This window comes from Anser brachyrhynchus (assembly GCF_964034855.1).
Source record: "Anser brachyrhynchus genome assembly, chromosome: 5".
Classification (NCBI taxonomy): Eukaryota; Metazoa; Chordata; class Aves; order Anseriformes; family Anatidae; genus Anser; species Anser brachyrhynchus.
Window position 1 is genome coordinate 27,607,271 of NC_137699.1, and position 17,049 is coordinate 27,624,319.

General features: G+C 45.9%; 1 long non-coding RNA gene across 1 annotated transcript; it reads right to left on the reverse strand.

The window, feature by feature from the left end:
* Window positions 1-235: 235 nt before the first annotated feature.
* Window positions 236-4,066, reverse strand: LOC308196402. Its single transcript, XR_013952184.1, has 2 exons — window positions 2,360-4,066; window positions 236-1,609 (listed from the first exon to the last, which is right to left on the reverse strand). It is a non-coding gene; the product is annotated as an uncharacterized lncRNA (long non-coding RNA).
* Window positions 4,067-17,049: the final 12,983 nt, after the last annotated feature.

Genomic DNA, 17,049 nt, shown 5'->3' on the forward strand with positions numbered 1-17,049 from the left:
ATATTTACTGTGAACAGGTTATTTTAAATGGGTAAACACTAGCACAGAGTCTCCTTGAGAAAGCACCCTGCACACGCTCGTGCTGTGACAGCAGCTGCCTTGCACCAACCAAGCCCCCCGCAGAGAGGGTCCCGGGGCCGGCGGGCTGGCTCCCCAGGAGTGGCACAGCAGGGGGGAGGCAGCCAGGACAGCCCCTGACATGGCTCACAAAGCCAAACCCTGTACCAGGGACCACTGCACCACCACCTCCCCAATCCCGTTTTGCTCCATGGGATTTTGGGGACTGGTTGTAGGAAGCGGGTGGCAGTAATGGGAAAAAGCAAATGTCATCCTGCTGTGGCAGACCCATACTTAAGTCCATGTGTACCTAGGTCTGCTCACACCAATCCCATCTGACGATTTGAGGCTCGAGTGCTGGGCTTTGCAGGTTAGCTGCTCAGGGAAACAGTTTTGCTTTGTGAGCTGGATCATTTAGCTTGTTGGTATCTACACAAAAAGTACTGCAGGCGTTCTCTTCCCTCGGAGAAAGACAAGCAAGGCATGGCAATCGCAGGAGTTGTTTGCTAGGCTTTACTTGCTCACTTAAGTCTGAGAAACCATATCCCTGAGCCCATTTCATCAGCTTTCTTTTGGAAATCAGTGTCATTGTCAGCTGTCAGTAACTCACTCCATTTACCTGCTCTCAGCTTCTCAGGAGGACACAGCAAAGCCTAAGCCGGCTAAGGTTACTGAATGATAACAGCAATTCTTAAGTCAAAGGGTATAATGAGGCTCTCCCTAGACAGTGACAAGCTTTGGATTTCTTATAGAGGCCGGTGATTGTGTCTGTGTCTGTTTGTGCCTGCTGGGTTGTGGACTCCCCCTCTTCTCCTCCGCAGGTCTGGCTCCCCCACCCCCAGCCAGGCTGTGGTGGAGCTGAGAGGCTGTGGGCACTTGATGCTGATTAAATTCTGCTGACTGAGGAAGATGTCAAATTCTACCCAAAGCAGAGAGCCGCCAAGGAAAAGCTGCTTTTCTTTGCTTTTGACAGCTGGAGCCATGAATTTAAGCAGAGGTCTCACCTTCAGGCAAGTCAACAGCTGGGCAGAGAGCAGTCTTTCTTAAAGAGAGAGTGCTCCGTATTTTCTGGAGCTCAGTGTTACCAGGAGGTGAACGAGTGCAAGAGAACATTTTGTAAAAAAAAAAATCAAAAAAACAAAAAAACAGGTGCAGCTGGGTTTTTTGTTGTTGCATTTTTTTTCTTTCACTAGAGAAGGACCAAGTCACAAACAAGAAAGAGGAAATGAAAACACAGTCTTATTTCCCACCCTTGGTGTTTCTCTTCTTCCATTTCCCCTCCAGTGCTTACAAAGAGGAGACAGAGCCTGTGTCTGTGCAGGAAGTTCCTGGAGTCCTTTCCCTAAGAAGATTCTGCACCGAGTCACGTCTACTTTCATGTTTGTGTGCCAGCCGTGCTGTAGAAGTGGTGGCTCTGGTCCTGTTGGGTCCAGAGGAGGAACTCTGGCACTACAGAGCCAGGCTTCATGCTACCCAATTTTCAGTCCCATGGAGAAGAAGCCAGAAGGCGGAGAAAGCTCAGACCTTTTAGGACGTAGCGACAGAAACAGGTCTGACCTAAACGTGGAGGAAAATATGTAGTGCACAGTTGCATGGACGCTGTCATGTCACCTAATTCATGAGTACATGATGTATTAGCAGGTGCTATTGGCCAAAAGTGTGAAATGCACCGAAACTGTGCTATTGCCTTTTACTACACCTCCACCCCCCGACAAAGCCACAGCTGCTTAGAGTACTCTGGCCACTAGACAAGAGGTTTCAGGGTACTCCCGAGTTGTCTCGTATTAAAAAAAAAAAAAAAAAAACAACTTCAGGAAAGCATTGGAAATGAGTTGGACCAGAAGAACAGTACGTAACTCCGTTTAGCCTGTACTCACGTGGTCAGGGACGTCCTGAGCTCCACACACCGATCTCAGGGCTGTTTAGGTACTTCATGCAATAGCTCGTTACACTGTTAGCAGCCCTGAGGTAGGGCGAGGAAGACAAGGCTCTGGCTAGGTGAGTGCCCTCATCAGTAGTATCACAGCCATCACAACTCTTCTTTATCTCTGACATAGTGAATCCCATTTTCTCCCCCTTCCCCACTGCAAGACCTACACGAGGAGATATGTCCTACCACAACCTCTTCCCTAATCATTAGAGAGCTTTCCAGAGAGGTGGGAAATGTGAATTTCAAGCCCTTCAGAAGGAAATTGAGTACATCTCCCAATAATTTGGAAGCGTGAAATAAAAGCAGGACAGCACTCCTCTTGGTAAGGATGGAAGAAGACCTAGTAGACTTAACCATGTTTAAGACTGTCACTTACTTTGTGGTATCTAATGTATATCCTGGGAAGACTGTTGCAACCACCAAGCTGCTGTGTGAAAACACAACCGTCATCATTGTCATCACTGTTGATCTGGAGGAAGAAGAGAAAAGCAGCAGGGATCGTTCCTTTCATGTGGGGCTTGATAAGGAAAAGGAGGGAGATGCAGAGAATCTTTTATTTTCGGGATCTCCATTGACCTTTGATGTGGGATAGAAGTCACAGTTCTCTGACCTACAAACACTGAAGTGCTGGTAAGCACATGTAGAAACAGAACTTTAAGAGTGCTTAAATAGGATTTTTTGTTGTTAAGAGTTGAAGCACCTATTGAAAGTAGTTATTTGCAGAGTTAAGCAGCAGCTGAAGTCCTCAGAATTGCAATTTAGAGTCTAAGCACCAGAACTCCATTCAGGTCCTAACCTAAATACAGACAGACCCTTTTTTTTTTTTTTGGATTTAGCTTGAAATATGCAAGCAATTTTTCCTATTTTTTTTTTCATTTTTACTTTATCTCCACCAGTGGTAAGAAAAGCAGACCGACACTCCTGAAGGTAAAAGTTAATGTGACTATGTTGCCTTTATTTATCAAGAAGGCAAACATAAAAAGTTTTCGTAGCTATTTTGCTATCATGATATGGAGGGAAGATAAAATTCAATTTTTGCTACCATTCCAACTAGCTACCACCCTAACCCTCTGCTGAAACTTGTGCCAAATCTAAGTGTTCAAATGTGTAAGTTCAAAGACATTTGGAAAACTTGCTGAAGTTATATTTTAAGTGGAATTGAAAGACAGAGGCTACTTTCTGCTCTGCTTGAAAGGAAGAAGAGATTAAAATCAGGTGCAACACTTCTTTCTTACTAGATTTTCTGCCCATTTTTACAGCCTCCTACTCTTCAGGTGGGCTTCTGTTAGAACAGGAACTTGGGTGGGTATTTTTCTGAATGCCATTTTTAAAACGCTTAAGGAGCATCCACTGTTGCCACCTCAAGTGAGAAAGATCCTGGGTACAGCCGAAACCAGCCAAAGACATGAAACAAAACAGCACATTTTGTTGTGAGCAGTACAGCTAGGACTGCCAGCTTTGTGATTTTAGAAGAGAAACCTAACCATCAGCACATTGTGACATTTTTGGTGTGATGCATGATGATGTGTGGGTGGATTGCAATGCCACATGTTGTTATTTCAATGCATTATCATCATCAGGGTTTATTGAAGCGTTACCGTGTTTCAGCAGAACATCATTATCTCCTGTGGCAGCTTCAGCTCAGCCAATCCTACCAGATTCGCAGATATTAAGTGTATAAAAAAAACCCGCTTTGCCTAGATTTGCATCTTAATATTATAGAAAACTAGATAACTGGAAGCAATTTCAAAGCAAATGATTTCAATATATAGCTTATGTGTACATTCATACTGGAAGCCTGATTCTCACTTCAGTCATTTCAGGGAAGGGAAACATGCCTCGTTACTTTTGCAAACAATCACGCAGTTTCAATTTCAGACAATAATTGTAATTAAAGAATATATTAGAGAGAATCATAACAGATAATTTTATTCCAAAAATATAGGACTTCTTAAAAAATATGAAATATGAGTTATTCTTATCATTCTTTGTACCCATAAAGTAGCCAGGAATTACCTTACTGCAAATTTTAGTGAAGAACAGATGAAAACAACAGGAGTAGCTTGTTTAAAAACTGGATCTGATCCTGCAAATACCAAGGTAAATATCACCTATTCCTTCCAGACATAAAGCTTTAAACTAGCACTAATGGAAATCATAGGATAAAAGCTTTCCTTATCACACTGAAACTACAGGGCACACAATGCACAAACTTAGTTGAATTTGAAAGAGAATCCAGAATATTTAGTCTGTAGTCATTTAAGCTAGGATCACAGCACAGTTAAGCACAGTTGTGTATTCAATTGAATAGCAGCTTCCCACACAGACCGTGTCCTGGAACTGTGCTGAGATTATTTTGCAAGTGTGAAGGACCTCTGTGTTCCTATTACCAGGAAATAGTTAATATTCTTTCCCACTGGGGCCCACATGCACCTGCACAACTGTGGTGTGTGGTTTCTTCTTGCAGCTGCATCTGTAACTCTGCTGCTGCCTGCGTAGAGGTTTTAAAGTGTAAATGGAGAGTTCACGAGACTACCCTTTGGTAGTAATGCAGCCTGAAGGGCTGCTGCAGAAGCAGTGAAACCACTCTCTTAGTAAAGAAGCAGTTTCAGCAAAGTTTGTTTCCCAGTTGTTAATTCTACATCCCGCTTTTCTTTGGGCAATTCAAAGCCCATTAGAAATACCCGTTAATGATGTATCTTCACAATACCATTTCAGAGTCACTGCCTATTATTATCTTGATTTTTTCCAGAGGAAGAAAGTGAGGCTGTGAGACCTTTAATAATTATTTCCCTGAGGTCACTGAGAGCAACCCTGTGGTGGAGCCAGATACACAATGCAGATCTTTCCCAGCCCTCTAGCTTGGCTGCTCAGTCACTGCTGCTCCTATAGTTTGCTATCTGAATTCTTTGTGCAAGAAGAGGACTATTTTTGTCCCAACTACTAAAAAACATCGTTCACAATATCTGCTCCTTCTCAGGACTGAGGAGATTACAGGGGTCAGCAGTCAGAATAGGGAGTTATCAGCTAGCCCTGGGCTGCGGGAGCTGCGATTAGGATCATCTGCTATTAACCGCAGGCACATGCTCTGGATTCAGCGAGAGCAGAAGTGCTCAACTCTGTTCTGCATTTGAGATCTGTCTGGTGTAAGGGTGATGTATGGGAGGGAAGAGATTGTGTTCGCTGATCCTACAAGGTGATGTGATTTAGGGGAGCTGTAGGGGTGTTTTACTGTATTGCAGTCGTGTGATCCCCTGAAGGCTCATATACCACTGAAGGATGATCAGAGCCAAAGAAATGCTTGCCCCGTGTACTCCTGATTTGCACCTTTTCTTCCCCCAGTATGCTCCCCGTGTTATGGTCACGGAGTGACAATTGGCTCATGAGCCAAACCACCAGCCTTGGGGCTTACTGAGATTTCTCTCCTCCAGGCAACACTTTTAAGCCAAGGATTTCAGTGTAAACCTCACTTTTCAGAGAGTGTACACTGTTATCTTTAGGTTTACAACTTTCTGGAAAGAAAGAGATTTATAGGAAGAAAATGAGAGCGCACATGCACACCTTATCATGCAAGGCAGGCAGGCAAACTTAGCTACGCAATGAATTACCGCATGCAATTGTTGGTGCATGCTTGCATAGGGAGATACTGGGATACTGGGTCAAAAGATTCTGGAAGTGGAAAGAGATGCTGGCTGTGTGTTCCTTTTGGTGTAAAAATTCTCCCTGTCTGCACTAATAGTAGCTGCATTTTGGTTAAAACAATAACAACACTACTTCAACATAATTCTTTTTTTTTCTTTCTTTCTTTTGGAGGCCTCTCTCTCTCTTCCCCCCCCCTCCCCCCCCTTTGTTTTATTTAGCCTAAAATAAGAATCCTCTGAATTCTTTTGTGAATGGGGAAAAAACTATCCCTCTGCTGCACAGCAAGTGGCCCTCTGTTTATGTGGTCTGGAAGAACAAAAGCATAAGGAAAGATTCCTGGGAGATGTCTTATGACTGCCATAGCCCTAAGTCTTGATAAAAACCCTATCAAGCTGATGTACCTACAAATACATATGTAACAGGTGGCCCCAGCTCCCAAACAACCTGCTCACAGAAAGAATAAGGCATTTTCTCACAGTATTGAGATGCTACAGAGATTTTGAAACTTCTGCTCAGATTCTTAATGTACACAGTCAACCCCCTATTCAGCAGCATGCCCCCACCCCACCTCCACTGTCCAAATGACCAGGCCTCATTGCAGCAAGTTTAATCTGGACAAAAGAAAACCAGGGAACAAGGCTTCATAGTCACCTGCCCTTTATCACACCCAGTACTCAAACGTTAGAGCTTCCTTTAAGGAAATGAAGGGCCCACCTCTGAATTTCTGTTCTGGTATCTGGCACCTCTGAGGAGCGCAGCTTCATCATTCAGCTAACAGATATTCTGGGCAAGTCACTCTCCTGTTGGAGCTATTCTACTTTTTATAACTTACGCACAGGTACTCAACACTTTTGCAACTCTTCTACAAATAAATACCCTCAGCAGGAGGCAAGGGAACCTTTTTTTTTTTTTTTTACCTCCTTTTTTTTCTGCCCTTTCATTCTATGCCTCGCCCATTTTAGGGTGAAGACAACAGCTTCAGCAGGAAAAACCTTTTACCTCAGATGTGTAGCACCTGGATCCAACATCTGTCACTAGCCAGCCTGAATGGGGATTTAAAGACACACACAAAAAAAAAAAAAAAAGAAAGAAAAGGAAAGATTGCTCTGATAATGACTCGGATCATGGTGGGAGACATCCAGCTTGGACACCTAGCTCAAGGAGAGGCCTCGCAGCTGTGAGCGGTGAGGGAAAAGCAGTGCCTTCCCCTGCTCTGGAGCTAAGGCACTGCAACATCTCTGCGATACTCGAGGCTGAGCCCTGCTCGCCGGCTGGCGTGGCAGCTCTTCGACTGAGCTGCTGCCAGTCTCGGAGGCTCGTTCCTTCAGGCAGGAGAGCAGCTCCACTCTCCCTGTGCGGCGCCGGGCAGTCCTGCTGCCTCAGGCCGAGGCGCCCAGGAGCCGTGAGCTCAGCCTGCGGCCGGGTGCTGCAGCAGAGCCGCCCTGCCTTCCTCCTCCATATCCGTGCCCCTGCACCTCAGCAGGTGCCGCTTTTCGTCCGTGCCTGGTGCGTTTCAGATCCGATGTTCCATGCAACGAAGCCGTTCGCCCCTGGCCATGCTGAAGAAATTTATCCTACTACCAGTAACGCCAAATAAGGAAATAAAAGACATTGCTTAGTTTGCACAACCTTTTATTTTCCTCCCTAGAACTATTTTTAGTTAAACAATTTTCTGCCAGAAAAGCTCTGTCTGTGTCCAGAGCTGCCCTGGTCATCAGTGCTGTTACCAGGGACTTGAGCTTTATGGCCCTCATAACTCCGGAGGGCGAAAGGTCGAGCCGTGGAGCCTTTGTGTCAGCTCCACATTTCTCTTTAAACACATGTGAGAGACAAAGCTCCCCTGAGACCCCCATGGAAACTGCCTCCGGGGGCGGGGAGAGGGTGAGAGAGCACTGGCCTGGCAGATAAAAGCAACATCAAAAGAAGCGGGGAGCAGCTGTCCATCTGGAGGAGCAAACTTTTTTTTTTTTCTTCTGTTTCGGAGAAAGAGACGGTCTCAAAAGACAGTCTCAAAAAATTTTGCATGGAAGGAAAAAAAAAAAAAAAACAACAACCAACAACCCACCAGGGGGAGGGCAGAAAAGCCCCCACAGCAAACAGAAGGAGGTGCTGCTTGGCAAAAATCCCAGGCTGAATCATTTAAATCACTTTTAGTGCCTCCAAATGCAAGTCGCTGCCTCTGTTTATAGAGTCAGAGTGAGAGACCTAAAGAGAATACATTTCCCAAAGCAACATCTGAGCTCAGGAATGAATCAAAACCAACTTCATACACTGCAAACCCCCTTCTTTCTGACAAAGCTTTTGTTCTGATGCTGGGTTCATCTTAAGCCTACATTCCCACAAGAAAAAACCCACAGCTTGATCACCAGATAGCTGAAGGTGTTTACGATAGGGAGTGTTTCTCTGCAGACTCTCCAGCATGCATGATGACCAATAATGAACAGTCTACATGTAGACAGTTGTTGACCAACACACCGATATAAGCGTAGTCCTTTAGTTTTCAAACTGATAAACTCTACTTCTTTATCATCGGATTTACAGACACACAAAGCTCTCGTCCTAGGCTGTAACTATTAAAACAGTTATTCCTACGTGGTACATATACACACCAAAATCAAAAGAAAACTGCAGTCCAACTCAAATTCAGCAGCAAATTCTAGTCTGCATCATAAACAGGAGCAACAGGACCTCCCACTCCCGCCCTTGTTTGAGATCCTTCCATCACACCAACTTGCACCTGAAGATACTTAGAAAGATGCTGTCAATGTATTTCACCTTTCAGTATAGGTTGAAAATGCCTTTTCAAAAACAGACTGCAAGAATATAGAAATCAGGAGAGTCTAATTCTCATTTTTCATAAATCAAACTATTAGAATTATGAAGGTTTAAAATTATTTGAATACTTGAGGTTATGCCAGGCTGCAACCATTGGCGACTGCTTTAAAATCTGCTTCTATAACGTAAAGACGCTGCAAATGGCCTGTAACACACATTTACCTATCCTGTAGGATTCCTAACATGAAAATACCTGGTCGCTTCCACACATCCAGAAACTTGCATAGCACCAACATGAAGCCATCACTCAGGATGGAGGTAAAGCCCTTTGTGGAGGCTCTGGCCCTCTCTTTCACAACCTGGGGCTTGAGGGGGTGCCCATGCCATCCGGGCTTACGGAGGTGAAATGTGCATCTGGGGCTCGTTTTGGCTCCAGTCTCCCTCGCGTTCTGTGGTTCGGTTTAGGTCGATGCCCAAAGGGATGGATACAATAACACTGCACGTCTCCCAGACGTGAAATAGTAACCACAGCACTGCATCCCTGGCCAGATGCAGTTACAAGATCTCCCTTTCTCTCTGAAACACAGGTACGAGCCGCTGACAGGGCCGAGTACCTGCCTAACCAGACCAGCAGCCTGCTCTGCAATGGCAGCCCCTGGCTCCGGGGGTTGCTTGACACACGTGCCTCAGAATAACCCAGTCTATGCCCTAGCACTCATGCAAGGCCTCCACATGTGCAGGAAGCTAAGGGAGAGCATGGCCCTGTTCACGATTTATGCCTATCAGCCTGGAGCATCCCTTTGTGTCTGCCACAGCCTCTCGCAACGGCAGCATATGGTGTTCCCAAAAGCCTGCGTCTCACCCAAAAGGCAGGCGAGAGCTCCTGGCGGCCCCGACTCCCATCTCACGCCTCCCCGCTGCGAGGATAATAAATTCCTCACGCGCACGTGCGGTGCACGGCGAGGCTGCGTGTCCGGGGCGGCGGATCGGCAGGTCCCTGTCGAGGCGAGCTGTGCTGGCTGGCGGGCGGCCAGGCTGCCGTGGCCTCCTGCCACAACCCCTGCCTCTCGCAGGGCCGGCCTGCCAGACACGTCCCTGCCTTGCGTGACAGGCCACTGGGTTGTCTCACGCGCGAGAAAAGAGTTGAGAGGTCTGCTCGGCACCGGGAGGCCCCCGTAGGGTCCCCTTTGCTGCCCCTACTCTGCACCGGTGGGTGAGTTTCCTCGCAGTTTTGGGCCAGGACTGAGGCCAGAGCACCGCAGATGACATAGGAGTGCCCTTTGCCTCCCCTTCCTTTTGGTAGGGATGCTCTGTGTTTGCTCTCGTTTGAGTTTTGTCGTCCCTTATAAACTTCACTTGAACAGACAGGTTCCCTTCCTGTTCCCTGCACATGCAGAAAAGCACACAACCCAGAACAAGCTGGCAGCCATACCTGTCAGGACGTTGTTACAGACCAGCTTTTGTCAAGTTTATACAATAGAAGTCAGCGGTGGGGCAGTCATTGCTGGCTGGCCCCAAAGTCTTTTGTCTGAAAGCTGGGATGTCTGGAAGTGCCCGGCTGTCAGACTGCTACTTCCAGCCCCACGGTGCTGGCATGTCCCTAGTCCCAGCTTCCACGGTGGGAACAGACAGACAGACAGACAGCTTCTCCTTCCAAGCAGTCACGCACTCTGCAGCCCCACAAGCTCTCAGGTTGTCTCTGATGGCCTTGGTGAAGAACCGAGAGCTGTTCTTTCCTTAACAGTGGGTAATCCACCAAGAACCTTGGCGAAGACTAGGGCTATCCATACGTCTAGCATTTTCAGACATGTCTTCTTTTTCCATACATAGATAACTCCAATTGGATCTTTTGGGATTCTTTTTTTTTTTTTTTTAAGCTTTATAGATTTCCCATGTTTTTCCAAATATCTGGTTGGCCTATGAGGTCAAAAGCCCCCTGCTACACTGCAGCACATCTCAGAGTCGCAGGCAGGTGCACAGGAATAGCTCTGGGGTGCCTGGGACAGGCAGTACCCCAACTCGTGCCATTGTGCACGTGCACTGTGCTAAAAAAACCACATGAAGAAAGTCTGATGCAGAGATCTACTGGATGTAATGCCCTATTATCAGTATCAGGATATCTCAAATGCAAAGAATAACTCTACAGGGCACATGCAGCACATCTGGTACTTCCTGAAAGCACCTGACTTACTCTGTGTGTATTACACCACGCACTTAGTGTGCATCTGTCTGCAAAATCTTGGACAGAAATAGGGGAGCCCTAGAGGAGAATTTGCTGCAGATGTGTTACTCAAGCCCACTTGGTCTATTCATAATGTCTTCCCATCTGTGGTAACAGGTCACAGCCACAGGCTAGTACTTAAGCGATCTCTTTGATTCCTTGTGATTATCTTCCAGCTGTGTCTAGAGTAGAAACTTCTAACATTACTCATTGCTGTTATGGACACTTCTGCTCATGTGGTGCACACAATACAAGGGCTACTCATCATGATCCCATGAACAGGATGATTCCAGAGGTAGCTCAATACAATTTTTATCAGAAACTGGTCTTTATTTTAACTGCATTTAGCCCTTGGCTAGTATCAAGTGTACTTCATCTTCTACAAACCTTTAAAGTACTCTGTCCACTGTTGTAATGAATGCAACCCATGAACTGCTCTGATCAGCTGAACCTCAGGCAGAATTCAAGGTGTTTCTGATGGCTGGGCCTAACCTGAGACACGTGCTTTTGGTGGATATCCATCTGAATTTGAATCTTGCCCTTTTTAGCAAATTTCATTTGAGCATGTTAAAAATGGCTTGCAAAAACAATACCTGACAAAAGAGCCTTCTGAATTTAAGGGTAACCTTAAAACATCAGAATGTCAATTTATTAAAAAAGTCCCTCCGGACCATGTGCAGACTGAAGAACAGTCCCAGAGGAGCACAGTGGACTGAAAAGAAAGCCTTAGAGTTTGTTGCTTTTTTGGTGCTTCCTCACCAGGCACCCCACAGGCTTTGCAGGATTTGAAAGACCTTGAAGAAGATTTTGTGGCATGCTTCTATGTAATGAAAGTGCTAATGCTAATTCGGCACCCTTGTCAAGCACATAAGGCCTTCCACAACGCCTTTAGAAACTCTTTTCCTGATTCTTTGTTTTGTTTTGTTCAAGCCCTGCCTGTAATGAAGGGGTTACTGTCTCGTACAATATAACAGTGGGGCTGACTTGGCTGGAACAGACATTAACTTCCACAGTAAATCTGGCAGGAGCTGGTAATTACAGAAAAAGCAGCCAGGGGTCATGGCCAGCCAATGCTCTGGAGTAACAGAGCAGAAAATCAAAACAGAGGGGGAAGGGAAATCATATTCATCATAGTCTTAGGGCTGAGGTCGGTCTCCTCCAAACTATCAGGAGCCTGTCGTCAATTGTTATGTTTAGAAGGAGCCTCTGGAAGATGAGGTAATAATAATGTTAAACATTAACTTGTTAGTGCTCCCGCTGCACTGGAAATTCACCTCCACCCCAGCACAGCTGGGAAGGGGGAACACTCCATGGAAACAGCCAGAGAATACAGTTCTCTGATTGTACTTCTACAATTGTCCCTTTTCTGGCAGGTTTCTAGTGCTAACACAGGACCCAAAGGTTCCTGCTTCATGGGTCCTGTGCTCTCTCCCTGAGTCCTGTGTTGCTTCAAAATCTCCCATTCGCAGCATTTTGGCATCCGTTTCTGCCCCTTGCAGCTGCTGCAGAGTGCAGCCATGGCAAGGAGCTCTGCTTGCCTCTCAGCACACACGCAACTCCCCAACAGCCTGGCAAAGACCCACACATGGAGAAGGAGCAAGCATCAAGCACATGGATGGTGTCTTAATAAAGCCTGGGAGAAGTGAAGTCTGTGGTTGCATGACATTGTCCTGTAGCAATCCAGAGCTCTGGACTCACATTTCTCCTTAAGCCTAATTTACATTAGCACCTGTGGTATAGCTGTGCCTGTAAGCAGGCTAACACTACCTGAGAGTCCGTCCATGAAGGAGTGAGATCGTGGCAGTCTGGGAAGGGCTGTAAAAAGCAGGGCAACTTGCACATGAAATAGTTACTTTCCTCTGCCACCGAAAGGTCACAAGCACTTCAGCATTCATTTGGTCTTCAGCTTGGGCTCTTGCTTACATACAAACAAGTCATGCTGTCCTGCTGAGAAACCCTGTCCCTCGACACAGTTGTCTGGATTAAACAGACAACATCTCATTGCAGAAACAAAGAGGAAAATGGGTTTTTATCCCTGTCTGTCACACAGCTTGGCACATATCTGCTTACAGCTGCCTGTCCTCACCTAGTCCTTCTGTAAAATGGGCAGATAAATCCTATCTCAAAGGTGTGCTGAGGTTTAAATAATCTACAATTACAGAACACTGCTACATCTTCAGAAGAAAAAAGCCACTAAAGTGGGAAACTCAACCATTAGTAGTAATGTAAAAGAAGTCTATGTCTAATGCACAGGAAAAAAAGGGATTAACTGATTCAGGTTCATTTGGCCTCTGGAAGGGGTCATCAGCATGGGCAACCCACCTGGCATCTTCCCACTCCACTTACTCTCCAAGCAGTGCTCTCTTCGCAGCCATCCCGTAGGCAGTAGGCAGGGTGGTAAAACATGCACCTGTAAGTGAGCATAACAAAACAAGATGTAAATTACAGCTTTTTCAGATGCAGACTATCTCACACCTGCTCTGCTGCACTTCATCTTATTCATAAAAACCTACAAAAAAAATTGGGAAAAAAGATGTTGGTCTCAGCCATGTTTTTATCCGCAGAATTTCAGCAGATGTGATCCAGTCACCAGGACATAGCTTATGGCGAGGAGCTGGGGGAGAGGTTGCCTTCGCACTGACGGCCACAGTGGGCAATAACCACACTGAGGCCTTGGCCACAATTCACTTGTGCTTCCAGGCCGCTCGGTGGGCTCTGGTTCAGCCCACAGAGAGGCACCCCAGGGACAGGGCCGGCCCAGGCCGCGGTACTCATGCGGAGCCTAGGGCACTTCTCCGAGCTGCAGCCTGCCCCACCGCTCACGAGCAGAGTACACCCAGGCGGGCATAGCCAGCTCTGGGTGCCGCCGGGCCTCGGTGGGCTCGGAGGAGGCCAGCCAGCAGCAGAGCAGGCGGGCACGCGCTGGAGTCGCTCGCCTGAGGGACGCCAGCTCCGCTGCCTGGGCAGGGTTCCTCCCACGTAGGTTAGCAGGCGACCCTTGCTGGGATTGAATATCTCCAAGGTAAAAGTCACCTCTCTGCAGAGGGCCAAACCAAATGCCACTTGAACTTTTTCAAAACATAAAACATGAGGACACGCAAAAATAGTAGTCCGGGAATCTTCAGATGATGTGGGAACAATCCTTAGTTTAAATACAAATACAATTTTCTCTAACCTCAGTGCCATGATTCAGCATTTCTAAAGTAAATAATTTACAATAACAAAAGCAAGAAACTAACGGGTTTGTGTGGGATCAAGGTAAAAACAAGTTTTGCAACGTGAGAGAGATGAAAGGTAGATTATCGTGGAAACAGGACATCTTGATCCCACCGCTAGGGAAAAGCTGAATCCTCCACCACAAAACCTAGTCTGAGTCATTGTTTAATGAACTGAGCATTGCTCACAGAAACTCAGCTCTGAGCTCCTTTTTTTTTTTTCAGATAATAAAAACAGTGCTGATATTTTTATATTGAGTTAATGGTCTTGAAGAAGAGCCACAAAATTGTACTTTGCTGTACAAACTCCTACTGAAGAGTAGAAGTAAATCTGAAGGGTAACAAAAAGATTCTGGATGCACTGTTTACATAACCCTCCAAACCTCTCCTTTCCCTCCCACGCTAGCACCTAAACCCGCTTGTGTGCTTGTTGGGAATTATGAGGTCTGTTCTCAGGGTTGCGGGTTTTACTGTACGGTTCAAAGAAAAGCAGAAACCGTTCTGCTCTCTCCTTGTGTTCGCCAGCTCCACTGACACTAAAGAAGAGAATGCCAACATAGCTTAAATCTCAGCAGACCTTTACAGAGCTGCCTCGGTGTTTCCATCCACATTTTACAGCTGGAGAAACACGTTCAAAGGCAGGACCTTGACAATACCAGTGTGCTTTTACAAAAGTGATTCAGCTGCCCTGGAGTTAGGAAGATGAGACCTGGCATAGACAGATCTCCTTTTCTGGCAGCAGAGTCTCAAAGACAGCTGAAAGACCCCCTGCCTACAACCATATCCCAGCAGAGCTAACACTGCTGGCCCAGTATTACCAAGGAGGGATTTTTACAAAAATTTTGTATGGGTGGGGAGAGCTTAAGCAATTTGCCCAGGACCAGAGTACAGGTTAGTGTCAGAATCAGGAAAGGTAGCTAAATCTCTGGCTCCCTGAAGTTGAGGATGTGTGTAGACGATTGGGCTGGGAGCTTGTCATCACCTCTTATGAGGAAAGTGAAAGGGGGAGGCCTCTTGGAGAGCATTAGTGCTTTTATTGCAGAGAGATATTACAAAAGATTGCACAGTGGAACATGTTCCAGAATCAGGAGGGAACTCAACCCTAAATCTTTTGATTCTTTTTGCAGCTGGAAGCATGTCACAGCAGGATCCACTGCAGGTCCTAGTGCTGGAAAACAATGGAGATAAATGGTACAAGAAGCTTTTTCTCATATAAAAACAGCACTTTTTTTTCTCTAACATGAAATTGTTTTCAAACCAGGCCTTTTCCTGATGCTAGGAAAATGACCATGACAAGCTGAGGGATGAGTAGATGTGGCATGTGAAATTAAGGTGAATTTCAGTAGTTAGTTGAAGAGATGTTAGTAAAAATTATACTTCACTACCACTTTGCTGCTGCAGAACCCTTTTTCTTATCTTCCGACTAGGCTTTCTTAATGCCTCCAACACAGATTTCCATACCTGGACTGCAATATTTTGGATACCTGCAACTCTAAAAGTCAGTGAGGAGCAGTCTCAGAGCATGGCTCCCTCACCTTGAACCTCCTTGGATGTGGTCAGGGCGTAGCCAGCCACTGATGTGTGAAAGCCAGCATTTGCTTGCTCACTCATTTGCTTTCAACCTCCACCCCCCATAGCCATTGAAATGTTGCTTTTGGCAAGAAGTGGGGCACAGGGGAGGGACAATTACCACGAGCACTCATTGTTTGCAGAATGTTTTTCTTAATGCCTTAGAAAAAAAGAAAAAAAAAAAGGTCAGGTTGAAAGGTCAGCCGACCTCTTTGTTTTCTTTGGAATGAGAGATTCAAACCCTTCAGAAAATGTTTTATTAGCTCTTCTGAATTTCACTTTCCGCAGAGGTTTTCTCTCCAGGCAATGGTTAGAGGCACCAGCAAGGAGTGCCCACGCTCATCAAGCTGAAGGTGATTTAAGGAGAAGAACAAAATCCGCTCCTTGGCTATGGGAAAGCAATTTTTTTGCCTCAAATCTTGTTATAAAAGAAAAACCCTGCTTATTTGCTGTGGAAGAAGGAGTCTGGGGAGGAAGCAAAGGGCTGTGGAGCCAATTTTACCTTAGCCCTGGTCAGCATTAACTGAAATATTCCTCTGGCTGATCCAACAATCACCTACTCACACCAGGTGCATTTGTAGTCTCATTTGTAGATAACAAAAAGTTACATGGCAAGTCCACATGAAGTTGCAGTTGGGATTTCAGCCTCTGAGGATGGGCGCTGAGTGGCAAGGGCACGGCGGTGTCCAGAGGAAGCCATGTAGTAGAGGTGGCATGATAACAACCTGGCATTGAGCACAGCCGGGCTCAGGCTATGCCTCCATGACTGTGTTTCTCTGTGTGGAAAGACACAGAAAATGAGATTCCTCTCCATTGTAAAGGGCTTTCAAAGCTCCTGACAAAAGGCAGTATTCAGAGCTGGAAACTATTATTGTTTTTCTTTGGGGGCATTCAGTTCAGGACAGGTTTGGGATTCAGCAGCAAATGAGGATGAGAAATGCTTGTATTGCCATTTACTGTAGCATACATGTAAAAAAAAAAAAGACTTAATTGTCTTCATATTGGTAACTTTACCGACCCCTACGTAACTGGTCTCTTTAAGCAATCCAGGTAGTTCCAGTTATGATAATGGCACTAAGAAACCCTGTTTTCTTCCTGCTTTTCATTTCCAGGGTTGCAGTCATTGCAATGTAAAAGTCATGGGCCGCAAATAGAGATGTTCCTGCGGTTAGGGCCATCAGAATTGTCCTGTGGCCCTTTGGGACTGAATTCAGAACATCGGTGAATGAGAGTGGTTTAGCATACAGCCCCCCTTCTTCTGAAGATGCTGAAAAAGCTAGTTTTTCATTCCTAATTCTCAAAATGCTTCACAGTGGGAGTAGGTATCACCTCTCCTTTCACCTGTACTCCAGTACAGAAGTGCTAGGCCAATCTGATGTTGCTAACATGTTTACAGCTTATTGTGGGGATGTTGTGTGCAAACACAGGAGTGCCTGTGCGTGGCATTGAGCAGACCCATGTCAGAGATACAAAAAGCAGGCCTAAATGAGCCAAAACACCTGCAAAGCATAGTGTGACACTGGGTGCAGAAAGTAGCTCAGCTCTTGGAAAGCAGGACAACTGCGTCAGCAGGGCATTTATGCTGGAGTTAGCCCCCCTGATAAACCTGCTAACTGAAGTTGCTGAAACACTCACCCAGG